Source organism: Equus caballus, chromosome 9 (genome assembly GCF_041296265.1).
Source record: "Equus caballus isolate H_3958 breed thoroughbred chromosome 9, TB-T2T, whole genome shotgun sequence".
In the NCBI taxonomy this organism is placed as follows: domain Eukaryota; kingdom Metazoa; phylum Chordata; class Mammalia; order Perissodactyla; family Equidae; genus Equus; species Equus caballus.
In genome coordinates this window covers 61534030-61547123 of record NC_091692.1, presented here as the reverse complement: position 1 = coordinate 61547123, position 13094 = coordinate 61534030, and the positions used below count along the sequence as shown (strand labels likewise).

The 13094-nt window shown below is 37.6% G+C and overlaps 1 protein-coding gene across 7 annotated transcripts in view; it reads left to right on the top strand.

Moving 5' to 3' along the window:
- Positions 1-13094, top strand: part of ANKRD46 (ankyrin repeat domain 46) — a 50581-nt gene that overhangs the window by 10121 nt on the left and 27366 nt on the right. The window lies entirely within an intron of this gene.

Here is a 13094-nt window from a genome sequence, read left to right as displayed (position 1 = left end):
CATATGAGTGGAGTCATACAGAGATTGTCTTTCTCTATCTGGCTTATTTCACTTAACATAATTTCCTCAAGGTCCATCCATGTTGTTGCAAGTGGGATGATTTTGTTCTTTTTTACAGCTGAGTAGTATTCCATCGTATATATATATACCACATCTTCTTTATCCTATCATCTGTTGACGGGCACTTAGGTTGCTTCCACGTCTTAGCTATTGTAAATAATGCTGCAATGAACATTGGGGTGTATGGGACTTTTGGAATTGCTGACTTCAACCTCTTTGGATAGATACCCAGTAGTGGGATAGCTGGATCATATGGTAGTTCTATTTTTAATTTTTTGAGGATCTCCATACTGTTTTCCGTAGTGGCTGCACCAGTTTGCACTCCCACCAGCAGTATATGAGCGTTCCTTTTTCTCCACAACCTCTCCAACATTTGTTACTATTAGTTTTAGTTATTTTTGTCATTCTAATGGGTGTAAGGTGGTATCTTAGTGTAGTTTTGATTTGCATTTCCCTGATGCACAGCGATGATAAACATCTTTTCATGTGCCTATTGGCCATCTGTATATCTGCTTTGGAGAAATTTCTGTTCATGTCTCCTGCCCATTTTTTGATTGGGTTGTTTGATTTTTTTGTTCTTGAGTTGTGTGAGTTCTTTATATATTATGGATCTTCAGCCTTTGTCGGATGTATGACTTGCAAATATTTTTTCCGAGTTAGTGGGTTATTTTTTCGTTTCAATCCTGTTTTCATTTGCCTTGAAGAAGCTCTTTAGTCTCATGAAGTTCTTTTGGTGTTTTTTAAAGGTAAAGCTAAAACTCCAGACAACAATAATGAAATGGAATGTTCTGTGGTAATTATAGCATGCTGTGGTCATTGGGTTCAGAATAAAATTTCTGGATAATTTTAGACTTTAACGAAAATTATTAGTGTGTGTTAAAAATTTTAAAATAAACAGTTAAAGAAAAGAAATATAGTCAATAGTTCCTGAGTCAATACAGTGGAATGAGAATATAGGAAATGTAATAATGCAAGAGATGAGAGGAAAGAAGCACCAAAAAACAAAAGATGACAAACAGAAAACACAAAATAAGATGGTGGAAATAAGTCCAAATAGGTCATAAATCAACAAGACACACACCTAAAACAAACTATACAGAAAGGTTGAAATAGAAATAATCTCCCCAAATTATAACCATTAAAAGCTAGTGTAATAATAATATTATTAATATCAAATGTTGAGGCAAGGAACATTAGTAGGAGTAAAGAAGTACACTAATAAATGGAACAATTCTCTAAGAAGACAGAGCAGTTATGAACTATATGTACCTAAGCGTAGTCTAAAAATGTAACCCCAAATTTGATTAAATTATGAAAAGAATTGACAAATCTATCACGGTGAAAGATTTTAACACTGTTTCAGAAACCGATATATCAGATGGCAAACATTTAGAAGGATATGGAACATTTCCACAAGAAAAAGAAATACTGCAGATATAGTGGAGAGTTATCTTTTAGTCATGAAAGTATATAATGAATGACAATAAATTTGTTTAAAATAACAATAATGATTCATTATATCGGTATCTACAGGTCAGGAATTTGAAAGTGACTTAGCTGGGTGATTCTAGCTCCAAGTCTTTGAGTCAAGCTTTCAGCCAGGGCTGCTGTAGTCTGAAGGCTTAACTGGGTCTGGAGGATCTTTTCCAAGATAGCTCACTGACATGACTGTTGGCAGAAAGCCTCAGTTCCTTTCTGGCCAGTGGCAAGAGGCCTCAGTTGCTCATCACATGGACCTCTCCGTAGTACTTCTGGAGTGTCTACATGACATGGCAGCTGCCTTCCTCCAGAGCGAGTGATTCATGAGAGAGCAGGGAAGAGGCTGCAGTCTTTTATGGCCTATCTTGAAAGCTGCTTCTACCACATTCTATTTGTTAGAGGTGAATTAGTAAGTCCATACTCAAGGGTAGGGGATTTAAACTCCACCTCTTAGAGGAAATTGTATGAGAGAATTTTGGGGCATGTTTTTAAACTACCACACTGTACTTAGGTGTTTTGATTAATTCCTAGAACTAGTAAGAGTTCAGAAAGGTTGCTGATGTGAGTGAACACACATGCATTAGTTTCATTCCTAATATTAGTAATAACCAAATTAAAAGTGTAATAAAGACCCCAATCATAGGGAAATAAAAACAATGAATTATTTAAAAATAAAACTTACAAAAGATGTGCAAGACCTTCATGGAGAAAATTATAAAAATTTATTAAAAGATAGCAAAGAATACCCAGATATTCCATGTTCAAGGATGAGATGATTCAGAGTAGTAAACAAAAATTTCAATAGGATTTCTGTGATACACGGCGAAGTAATCCTAACATTCAGATGGAATAGAAAACAGTAAATAATTGTTAGAATGATTTTAAAGAACAAGATTGGGAGACTTGTCATGCAAGATATCAAGAACTGTTACAAAGCCAAAGTAATTAAGACAGTGTGGTATTGGCAGATATATATTCCATAGACTATTGGAGCAGAATGAAGAGCCAGAAACAGGCACACATTAAACAGAAATTTGTTATGTATTAGAGCCACTTTGAACTGTGTAGTGGCTACAATCACATATGGCTATTCAAATTTTAGATATAAGGTGCCTAGCATTAATAACTGCAATATTGCTTTTCAGCATTCTGGTGTTCTGGTATTTAGTGCTGTTTTAAAGTATTTTTGATAATATATGTTGGTGGGATTTTTTGGTTATTTTTTTAAAACCTTAAGTGTTTATGTCTTGGGACATAATGAGGGAATTATGTGTTCTACTTTAAATTCAAACTGAATGAATGGTGTGTGTGTTTTAAAAATGTACTCTTCTGGAATCAATCAGAAATACTAGAGATGAAAAATACAATGGATCAGATAAAACAGAATATGGATTCCCTGAATACCCATGTAGACACCACAGAGGAACAAATTAGCATAATCGAAGATATAGACAGGCTGAATAGCTCCAGACAGAGGAAGAAAGAGAACTAAGAATTTAAAAAACTGAAGAAAATCTTCCAGAAATAGCTGACTCAATGAGAAAATGCAACTTAAGAATAATTGGAATTCCTTTGTTCACTGCTGGTGGCAGTGCAAACTGGTGCAGCCACTATGGAAAGCAGTTTGGAGTAGCCTCAGAAAATTAAGGATAGATCTACCTTATGATCCAGCTATTCCACTGCTGGGTATTTATCCAAAGAACTTGAAAACACAAAGGTATAAAGATACTTGCACCCCTATGTTCATTGTGGCATTATACACAATAGCCAAGCCTTGGAAGCAACCTAGGTGCCCACCAAGGATGAATGGATAAAGAAGATGTGGTATTTATACACGATGGACTACTACTCAGCCATAAGAAATGATGAAATCCGGCCATTTGTGAAAACATGGATGGACCTTGAGGGTATTATGCTGAGTGAAATAAGTCAGAAGGAGAAAGTCAAATCCCGTATGATCTCACTCATAAGTAGAAGATAAAAACGACCAAAAAAAAAACCCACATAGCATTGGAGATGGGACTTGTGGTTACCATTGGGAAGGGGGGAGGGGGGAGGGCAAAAGGGGTGATTGGGGTCACATGTAAGGGGATGCACTATAATTAGTGTTCGGGTGGTGAACATGATGTAATCTATACAGAATTTGAAATATGATGTACATCCGAAAAAAATAAAAATTAAAAAAAAAAAAAGAATAATTGGAATTCCTGAGGGTGTGGAAAAGGAAAATGGAGCAGAAAGTGTGCTCAGCGAAATAATAGAAGAGAACTTCCCAAATCTAGGGATTGAGAGAGGAATGTGTGTGGAGGAAGCTTTCAGATCTCCTAGATTTGTCAATGTAAAAAGACTTACTGCAAGGCATATAGGAGTAAAATGGCAAAAATGAATGACAAAGAAAGAATGCTCAGGGAAGCAAAGCAGAAGAAAATAACCTACAAAGGAACCTGTATCAGACTTTCAGAGGATTTCTCTACAGAAACCTTACAAGCTAGGAGAGATTAGAGTGACGTATTCAAAATTTTAAAGGATAAAAATCTTCAGCCAAGAATACTCCATCCAGCAAAAATATCCTTCAGATATGAGGGAGAAATTAAATCTTTTCCAGACAAACAAAAGCTAAGGGATTTCTTAGTCATAACACTTCCACTACAAGAAATCCTCAAGAAGGCTCTCATACCTGAAATAAGAAAAGAAGGGAGAAAAGGGGTCGCAAAACACAGAGTAGGGAGACAGATAGAATCGGAATAGGATAGCAAATATTCAACTATAGCATTAGGATAAAGGGAAGTAAATCACCAAAGCAAAGACAATCTTATCACTCTAACTACAAACTCACAAGTTGGAATAAGAGATGAAGATAATAATTTAGGAGGGGAGGAGGAAAGGGACTGAAACAGTCTAGGCTAAGTAAGTAAGAGACCACCAGAAAATGGACTATGTTATACACGAGATTCTGAATACAAACTTCAGGGTAGCCACTAAACTAAAAAATACAATAGAGACGCAAGACATAAATAAGGAAAAATCTAAGAAACCCAGCATAAGAAATTGCAGGAGTCAATGGGTAGGCTAAAACACACAGGACGAGAACCAAAGGAAACACAGGAAAACCGGAAAACGAGCAACAGAATGACAGCATTAAGCCCTCATGCATCAATACTCACCCTCAATGTAAACGGATTGCTCTCCAATAAAAAGACACAGAGTGGCAAAATGGATTAAAGAACAAGATCCAACAATTTGTTGCCTCCAAGAAACACACCTCAGCCCCAAGGACAAACACAGGCTCAGGGTGAAGGGGTGGAGGACAATACTTCAAGCAAATAGCAAGGAAGAAAATGCAGGTGTTGCAATTCTTATATCAGACCAAGTGGATTTCAAAATAAGACAGGTAAAGAGAGACACAGAGGGACAATATATAATGATCAAAGGGACACTTCATCAAGAAGAAATAACGCTTATAAATATCTATGCACCCAACACAGGAGCACCAAAGTTCATAAAGCAACTATTAACAAACCTAAAAGAAGATATCAAAAATAACACAATAATAGTAGGAGACCTCAACACCCCACTCGCATCAATGGACAGATCATCCAGACAGAAAATCAACAAAGAAACAGTGGAGCTAAACGAAAAGCTAAAACAGTTGGACTTAATAGACATGTATAGAACACTCCATCCAAAAACAGCAGAATACACGTTCTTCTCAAGCGTGCATGGAGCATTCTCAAGGATAGATCATATGTTGGGAAACAAGGCAAGCCTCTACAAATTTAAAAAAATTGAAATAATAACAAGCATCTTCTCCGATCATAATGCTATAAAGCTAGAAATTAATTACAAGAAAAAGTGAGAAAGGCACAAAGATGTGGAGACTAAACAACATGCTATTGAATAAGCAATGGATCGTTGAAGAAATTAAAGAAGAAATCACAAATACCTGGAGACAAATGAAGACGACAACATGCCATACCAACTCATATGGGATACAGCAAAAGCTGTATTAAGAGGAAAATTCATGCCATACTAACTCATATGGGATACAGCAAAAGTTGTATTAAGAGGAAAATTCATCGCAAAATTCTTAACAAACAAGAAAAATCCCACATAAGCAATCTTAAACTACATCTAACTGAATTAGAGAAAGAACAACAAACAAAGCCCAAAGTCAGCAGGAGAGAAATAATAAAAATCAGAGCAGAAATAAATGCTATTGAAACAAAAAAGGCAGTTAGAAAGGATCAATGAGACAAAGAGCTGGTTCTTTGAGAAGATAAATAAAATCGACAGACTTCTAGCCAGACTTACAAAGAAAAAAAGAGAAAGCTCAAATAAACAAAATCAGAAATGAAAGAGGAGGAATAACAGACTCCGCAGAACTACAACAGATTATAAGAGAATACTACAAAAAACTATATGCCAGCAAAATGGATAACCTAGAGGAAGTGGATAAATTTTTGGACTCCTACAATCTTCCAAAGCTTAGTCAAGAAAAAGCAGACAATTTGAACAGACTAATCACAAGGAAAGAGATTGAAACAGCAATCAAAAGCATCCAAAAGAATGAAACCCCAGGACCAGATGGCTTTCCTGGGGAATTTTACCAAACTTTCAGAGGGGATTTAATACCTATCCTTTTCAATCTATTCCAAAAAATTAGGGAGGATGGAACACTTCTTAACAGATTCTACGAGGCCAACATCATGCTGATACCAAAGCCTGACAAGGACAGCACGAAAAAGAACTACAAAGCAATATCGCTGATGAACATAGATGCAAAAATTCTCAGCAAAGTTTTGGCAACCCGAATTCAGCAATTCATCAAAAGGATCATACATCATGATTAAGTGGGATTCATACCAGGGACACAGGGATGGTTCAACCTCTGCAAATCAATCAACATGATACACCACATCAACAAACTGAGGAATAAAAACCACATGATCATCTCAATAGATGCAGAGAAAACATTTGATAAGATCCAACAGCTGTTTATGATAAAAATGAGGATAGAAGAGAACTACCTCAACATAATAAAGGCCATATATGACAAAATCACAGCCAGCATCATAATCAATGGGCAAAAACTGAAAGCCATCCCCCTGAAAACAGGAACAAGACAAGGATACCCTCTGTCACCACTCTTATTTAACATAGTACTGGAGGTTTTGGCCAGAGCAATCAGGCAAGAAAAAGGAATAAAAGGAATCCAAATAGGGAGGGAAGAAGTGAAACTCTTGCTGTTTGCAGACGACATGATCTTATATATAGAAAACCCTAAAGAATCCATTGGAAAACTTTTAGAAGTAATCAACAACTACAGCAAAGTTGCAGGGTATAAAATCAATTTACATAAATCAGTAGCATTTCTATACTGTAATAACGGACTAACAGAAAAAGAACTCAAGAACACAATACCTAATTCACAATCACAACAAAAAGAATAAAATACCTCAGGGTGAATTTAACTAAGAAAGTGAAAGACCTACACAATAAAAATTACAAGGCTTTTCTGAAAGAAATGGATGATGACAGAAAGAGATGGAAATACATTCCATGTACATGTATTGGAAGAATAAACATAGTTAAAATGTCCATTCTACCTAAAGCAATCTACAAATTCAACTCCATCCCAATCAGATTCCCAATGACATTCTTTACGGAATTAGAACAAAGAATCCTAAAATTTATATGGGGCAACAAAAGACCCCCAATTGCTAAAGCAATCCTGAGAAAAAAGAACACAGCTGGAGACATCATAATCCCTGACTTCAAAACCTACTGCAAAGCTACAGTAATCAAAACAGCATGGTACTGGTACAAAAACAGGTGCACAGATCAATGGAACAGAATTGAAAGCCCAGAAATAAAACTACACATCTATGGACAGCTAATCTTCGACAAAGGAGCTGAGAGCATACAATGGAGAAAAGAAAGTCTTTTGAACAAATGGTGCTGGGAAAACTGGAAAGCCACATGTAAAAGAATGAAAATTGACCATTCTTTTTCACCATTCACCAAAATAAACTCAAAATGGATCAAAGACCTAAAGGTGAGACCTGAAACCATAAGGCTTCTAGAAGAAAATGTAGGCAGTACACTCTTTGACATCAGTATTAAAAGGATCTTTTCAGACACCATGTCTTCTCAGAAATGGGAAACAATAGAAAGAATAAACAAATGGGACTTCATCAGACTAAAGAGCTTCTTCAAGGCAAATGAAAACAGGATTGAAATGAAAAAACAACCCACTAACTCGGAAAAAATATTTGCAAGTCATACATCCGACAGAGGCTTAATATCCATAATATATAAAGAACTCACACAACTCAACAACGAAAAATCAAACAACCCGATCAAAAAATGGGCAGGAGACATGAACAGAAATTTCTCCAAAGCAGATATACGGATGGCCAATAGGCACATGAAAAGATGTTTATCATCGCTGTGCATCAGGGAAGTGCAAATCAAAACTACACTAAGATACCACCTTACACCCATTAGAATGACAAAAATAACTAAAACTAATAGTAACAAATGTTGGAGAGGTTGTGGAGAAAAAGGAACGCTCATACACTGCTGGTGGGAATGCAAACTGGTGCAGCCACTACGGAAAACAGTATGGAGATCCCTCAAAAAATTAAAAATAGAACTACCATATGATCCAGCTATCCCACTACTGGGTATCTATCCAAAGAGGTTGAAGTCAGCAATTCCAAAAGTCCCATACACCCCAATGTTCATTGCAGCATTATTTACAATAGCTAAGACGTGGAAGCAACCTAAGTGCCCGTCAACAGATGATAGGATAAAGAAGATGTGGTATATATATATATACGATGGAATACTACTCAGCTGTAAAAAAGAACAAAATCATCCAACTTGCAACAACATGGATGGACCTTGAGGAAATTATGTTAAGTGAAATAAGCCAGATAGAGAAAGACAATCTCTGTATGACTCCACTCATATGAGGAATTTAAACATGTGGACAAAGAGAACAGATTAGTGGCTACCAGGGGAAAGGTGGGGTGGGTGTGGGCACAAAGGGTGAAGGGGTGCGCCTGCAGCACGACTGACAAAGAATAACGTACAACTGAAAGTTCACAAGATTGTAACCTATTGTTAACTCAATAAAAAATAATAATAAAGTAACCCCCCAAAAAACTAGTGCTAAAATGCAGAACATTACTGGAGCTCTGAGGAGGAAGAGTTGATCCAGCCCCGGCGGTGTGTGCATGCAGGCACGCCTCTCAAGGCCAGTGCTCCAAAGCTATCAATGCCTCAGAAACAAAAACAGCATACCTGAGAGGGAAGGCTGACGCTGGAGCTGGGCAGATGTGGGTTCAGACCCCAGCCCTACCCCTCTTCACCTTGTCATCTTGGACAGTTACTTAACTTCTCACCATTTGTTTCCTTATCTGTAAAATGTGGATAATAATGCCCATTATTGGCTGTTGTGAGAGTTAAATAAGGTCATGCAGGTAAAGCAAGTAGGACAGTGCCTGACACAGAGGAAGCTGTCAGTAAATGGTTGCCATAACAGCTTGTCCTCTGGACTGTAGGATTTGCAGCGTAAGGACCTCTCTCCAGAGACACAAGGTGGCTTCCTGGCAGGCACAGAAGGAGGGCAGAGCACTGACCAGGAAGCTGGAGCTGGGGATGGCAAAGGCCTGTTTGTAGAGGTAGGCACTGCAGAAGAGCAGGAACATGTAGGCCTGGTGCTCCTTCCTGTACTTTTGAAGCACCTCAGAGAGCTCCCGCAACTCGGCCAGGTCTGAGGGTAACCACAGTGACCTGCGGATTTGGAAAAGCAGATGGAAACAGGAGTCCAGATTAGCCTAGTACTTAAGAGAGTCACTTGTGGGTCTTCTTCCCCAAGTAGGTTTATAAATGTGCCCATCATGTGGTCTGCTCTTAACACACACGCGATGGGAGTCCAGGATGATGGATGACCTGATGCAACACAGCAGGAGCGGACGTTAGAGTCCTGGTTTGGAAGTGAGAGACCTGGGTTAGCAACTCAACTGTGCTACCACCCAGGTGTGTGATCTTGGGCTAATCCCTGGGCCTCAGTTTCCTTGTCTGAAAAAGGATGGGCTGGTGTTGGATAATCACTAAGTTCCCTTTTAGCTCTCAGGTTTTATAATCTATTCTTAGGAAGCAAATGGATTAATTTCTAGGCAAGTACTAAATGTCCTAAATTGCCTTCCTTTCAAGGAGCACCCCTCCCCCACAAGCTTTAGGCCAGGACAACTCAAACTTCACACTGGTCCTGAGTTACTAGCAAAACGACTGTTTAAAAAAAAAATGTATTCTTCTGTATTTCTGTAATCTCTAAAGAAGGAAGAAAATTGCCAACGCAAATCTTCTAATACAAAAATAATTTTAACTGGTTCAGAGACTTTCCAAATGAGCAAATGTGAAATTGACAGTATTGAAATTGATTCAGGTATCCCTGATAAAATTAAGAGATGACAAATGGAAATGTTTTCTTTGACACAAACTAAAGCTGTTTATCAATAAGATTGCAGTTTCTGCAAAAATAAAGAAGTAATTAAAAGGCTAGAGAGGCGTCTCAAGAGAAGAAACAGTTTGAAGATGAAGGAGTCAGAAGATGTGGAATTACATTACCGTTATGTTGCTTCCAGTTAATATAGAGAGGTTTTCAGTAGCTGGAAAAATTTGCACAAAAATATGCTTACAACTCATTTGCAGTGCTACTGCATTTTGTAAAATAGCACTTTCAAAAAAGATCAAATTCAGGCTGGCCATGTGGCATAGTGGTTAACTTCATGTGCTTCACTGTAGCAGCCCAGGGTTTGCAGGTTTGCATCCCGGGAGCAGACCTAGCACCACTGTCAAGCCACACAGTGCCGGCATCCCGCTTAAAGTAGAGGAAGATGGGCACAAGTGTTAACTCAGCAACAGTCTTCCTCAAGCCAAAAAGAGGAAGATTGGCAACAGATGTTAGCTCAGGGTCAGTCTTCCTCTCACACACACACACACACACACAAAATCAAATTCATTTTCCATGATTATTTCAATTTTCTTCATTTTTATGTGGTTTATTTTTAGATAATACATTTTATTTTTCTGCCCATTTATATTAGAATGCTTAACACTTATTTTTATAAATTTATGTTTTTATTTGATGTTCTGAAATAATACTATTTTTTCAATTTGAGATGTATTGAACATTTAATTTTACTTGTTAAAACATGAATTCTGATTTTTAAAAAATAAGGTAACCAGTATTTATGCTAATGTTTCCATACTATATAAAATAAGTATTGAAATACCCATGCTGTCATTTTGCTTTAATGTTGTATTTCTGTCTAGCATGTGCATGCTTATGGACGGAGTAGACAAATGTTGTTTTATTTTTTCTAAATAATTCCTACATCTTGGATGTTAAAAGACATTCAAGAAATAGTCGTATGAGCATGATTTCTCTTTAAATGTGGTATCAGTTTTATTAGTGTCCCATTTGGGGCCATACATTTTTAGTCTAATTATGTTCTTTGGCTAGCTTCAATGAGTGTGTTCATTCTTGTTGCCAACATTTAGGCATTTATGCTAACTTCCAGACTCCATTGAAAGACTTGTTTGAATACGACATTTGGACCTTACATTCATTTAACCAAAAAAGTATAGATTGAATACTTAGTATGTAATAGGCACCACTAGACACTGTGGATCATGTTAAATAGGTAAACAAGTTTCCGCTCAAAGAGCTTATGTTCAGCTGGGGGAGATATACAGTAAATGATTAACCAAATAAATGAGAAAATCAAAGATTGTGATAAGAACTAGTAATGAAGTAAACAGGGTGACGTGAGAAGTAACTTGTGGGTATAAGTACATTTTAGCTGAGACCTGCGTGCTGAGAATGAGCCAGTTGAGTGAAGATCTGTCCAGGGGAAGAGCATTCCAGCAGAAGGAAGAGTGAGTGCAAAGACTCTGAGGCAGGAAAGAGCTTCAGGGAACATAAAGGAGGTACGTGGGGCTAGAGTATAGAGAACAGGAACAGGGAGAGTGGTTAAAGATAAAGTTAAGGTAAGCAGGAGCAAAATTATTCAGGGCTTTGTAGGCCACGGTAAAGATTTTGAATGTTATTTTAAATGTATTGGATTGCCATTGACTTCTTTAAAGCAGAAGAATGACATGAAATGATTTATATTTTTGAAAGATTTTTTTCTTTGGGGAAAAATGAATTGTATAGGAGTGAAAGTGGAAGTGGAGAACAGGTGGGAGTTTATTCTAGTAGGATAGGCAAAAGGTCATGCTTGGACCATTGGAGGCACTGAAAAGTTTTTTAGCTTGGAAGTGATGTTCACAAAGCAAGGGGTGAGAAAGTGAACATGGCAACTTAATGTAGATTGACTGAGATGGAGGTGACAGGGAAGAGAATGAAACTGAGAGACCAATTAGGAAGGCAGTGGAAAAGTTCATCTATAAGGTTGTTTGGTAGAGTGAGAATTAAGAGTGGAGGCATTGTAAATGGAAAGGAAGAACAGTTGACAGGACTTTGTGTCTGATTCGGTGTCAGGAGAAAAGAACACATCAAGGATGATGACTAGAAGTCTGGGTTACTAGGGAGGTATTAGAACCATTGACAGAAATTTGTAGTAGTGTCTTTGGCGGAGTGTGTGTATGGAGTGTTGAGTTTTAGATGTGATGTTGAGGTGAAGGCAAGATACCCAGATGGGACTGTTTATAGAACTGCCTGTATACTCAAGTGCCAAAGTATAGTACTGATACTATACTTGTGGATTTCTCTGCTCCGCTCACTCTGCCCTTGCAGAGCACCAAACTCTTAAGAGTTGCTCCCATCAACCCCTGACCTGCAGGGTAGAAATCTTTTTACCTGTTGTTATCAAGATGTAGAAATCCTTTCTCCCTTACTTCAGGCTGAACTTTTCTTCTTTAATTGAGGTCATAATAGTTTATAACATTGTAGAATTTCACTTGTACATTGTTATTTGTTCATCACTGTATATATATGTCCCTTTACCCCTTATGCCCACCCGCTAACCCCCTTCCCCTCTGGTAACCACTAATCTGTTCTCTTTGTCCATGTGTTTGTTTATCTTCCACATATGAGTGAAATCATGCAGTGTTTCTCTTTCTCTTTCTGGCTTATTTCACTTAACGTAATACCTTCCAGGATCCTTCTTGTTGCAAATGGGACAGTTTTGTATTTTTTTGTGGCTCAGTAGTATTCCATTGTATATATATACCATATCTTCTTTATCCATGTGTTAGTTGATGGGCACTTGGTTTGCTTCCATATTTTAGCTAGTGTGAATAATCCTGCAATGAACATAGGGGTGCCTAAGACTTTTTGGATTGTTGATTTCAAGTTCTTTGGATAAATACCCAGTAGTGGGATAGCTGGATTGTATGGTACTTCTCTTTTTAACTTTTTGGGAAATCTCCATACTGTTTTCCATAGTGGCTGCACCAGTTTGCATTCCCACCATCAGTGTATGAGTGTTCCCTTTTTCTCCACATCCTCCCCAGCATTTGTTATTTTTTGTCTTGGTAAT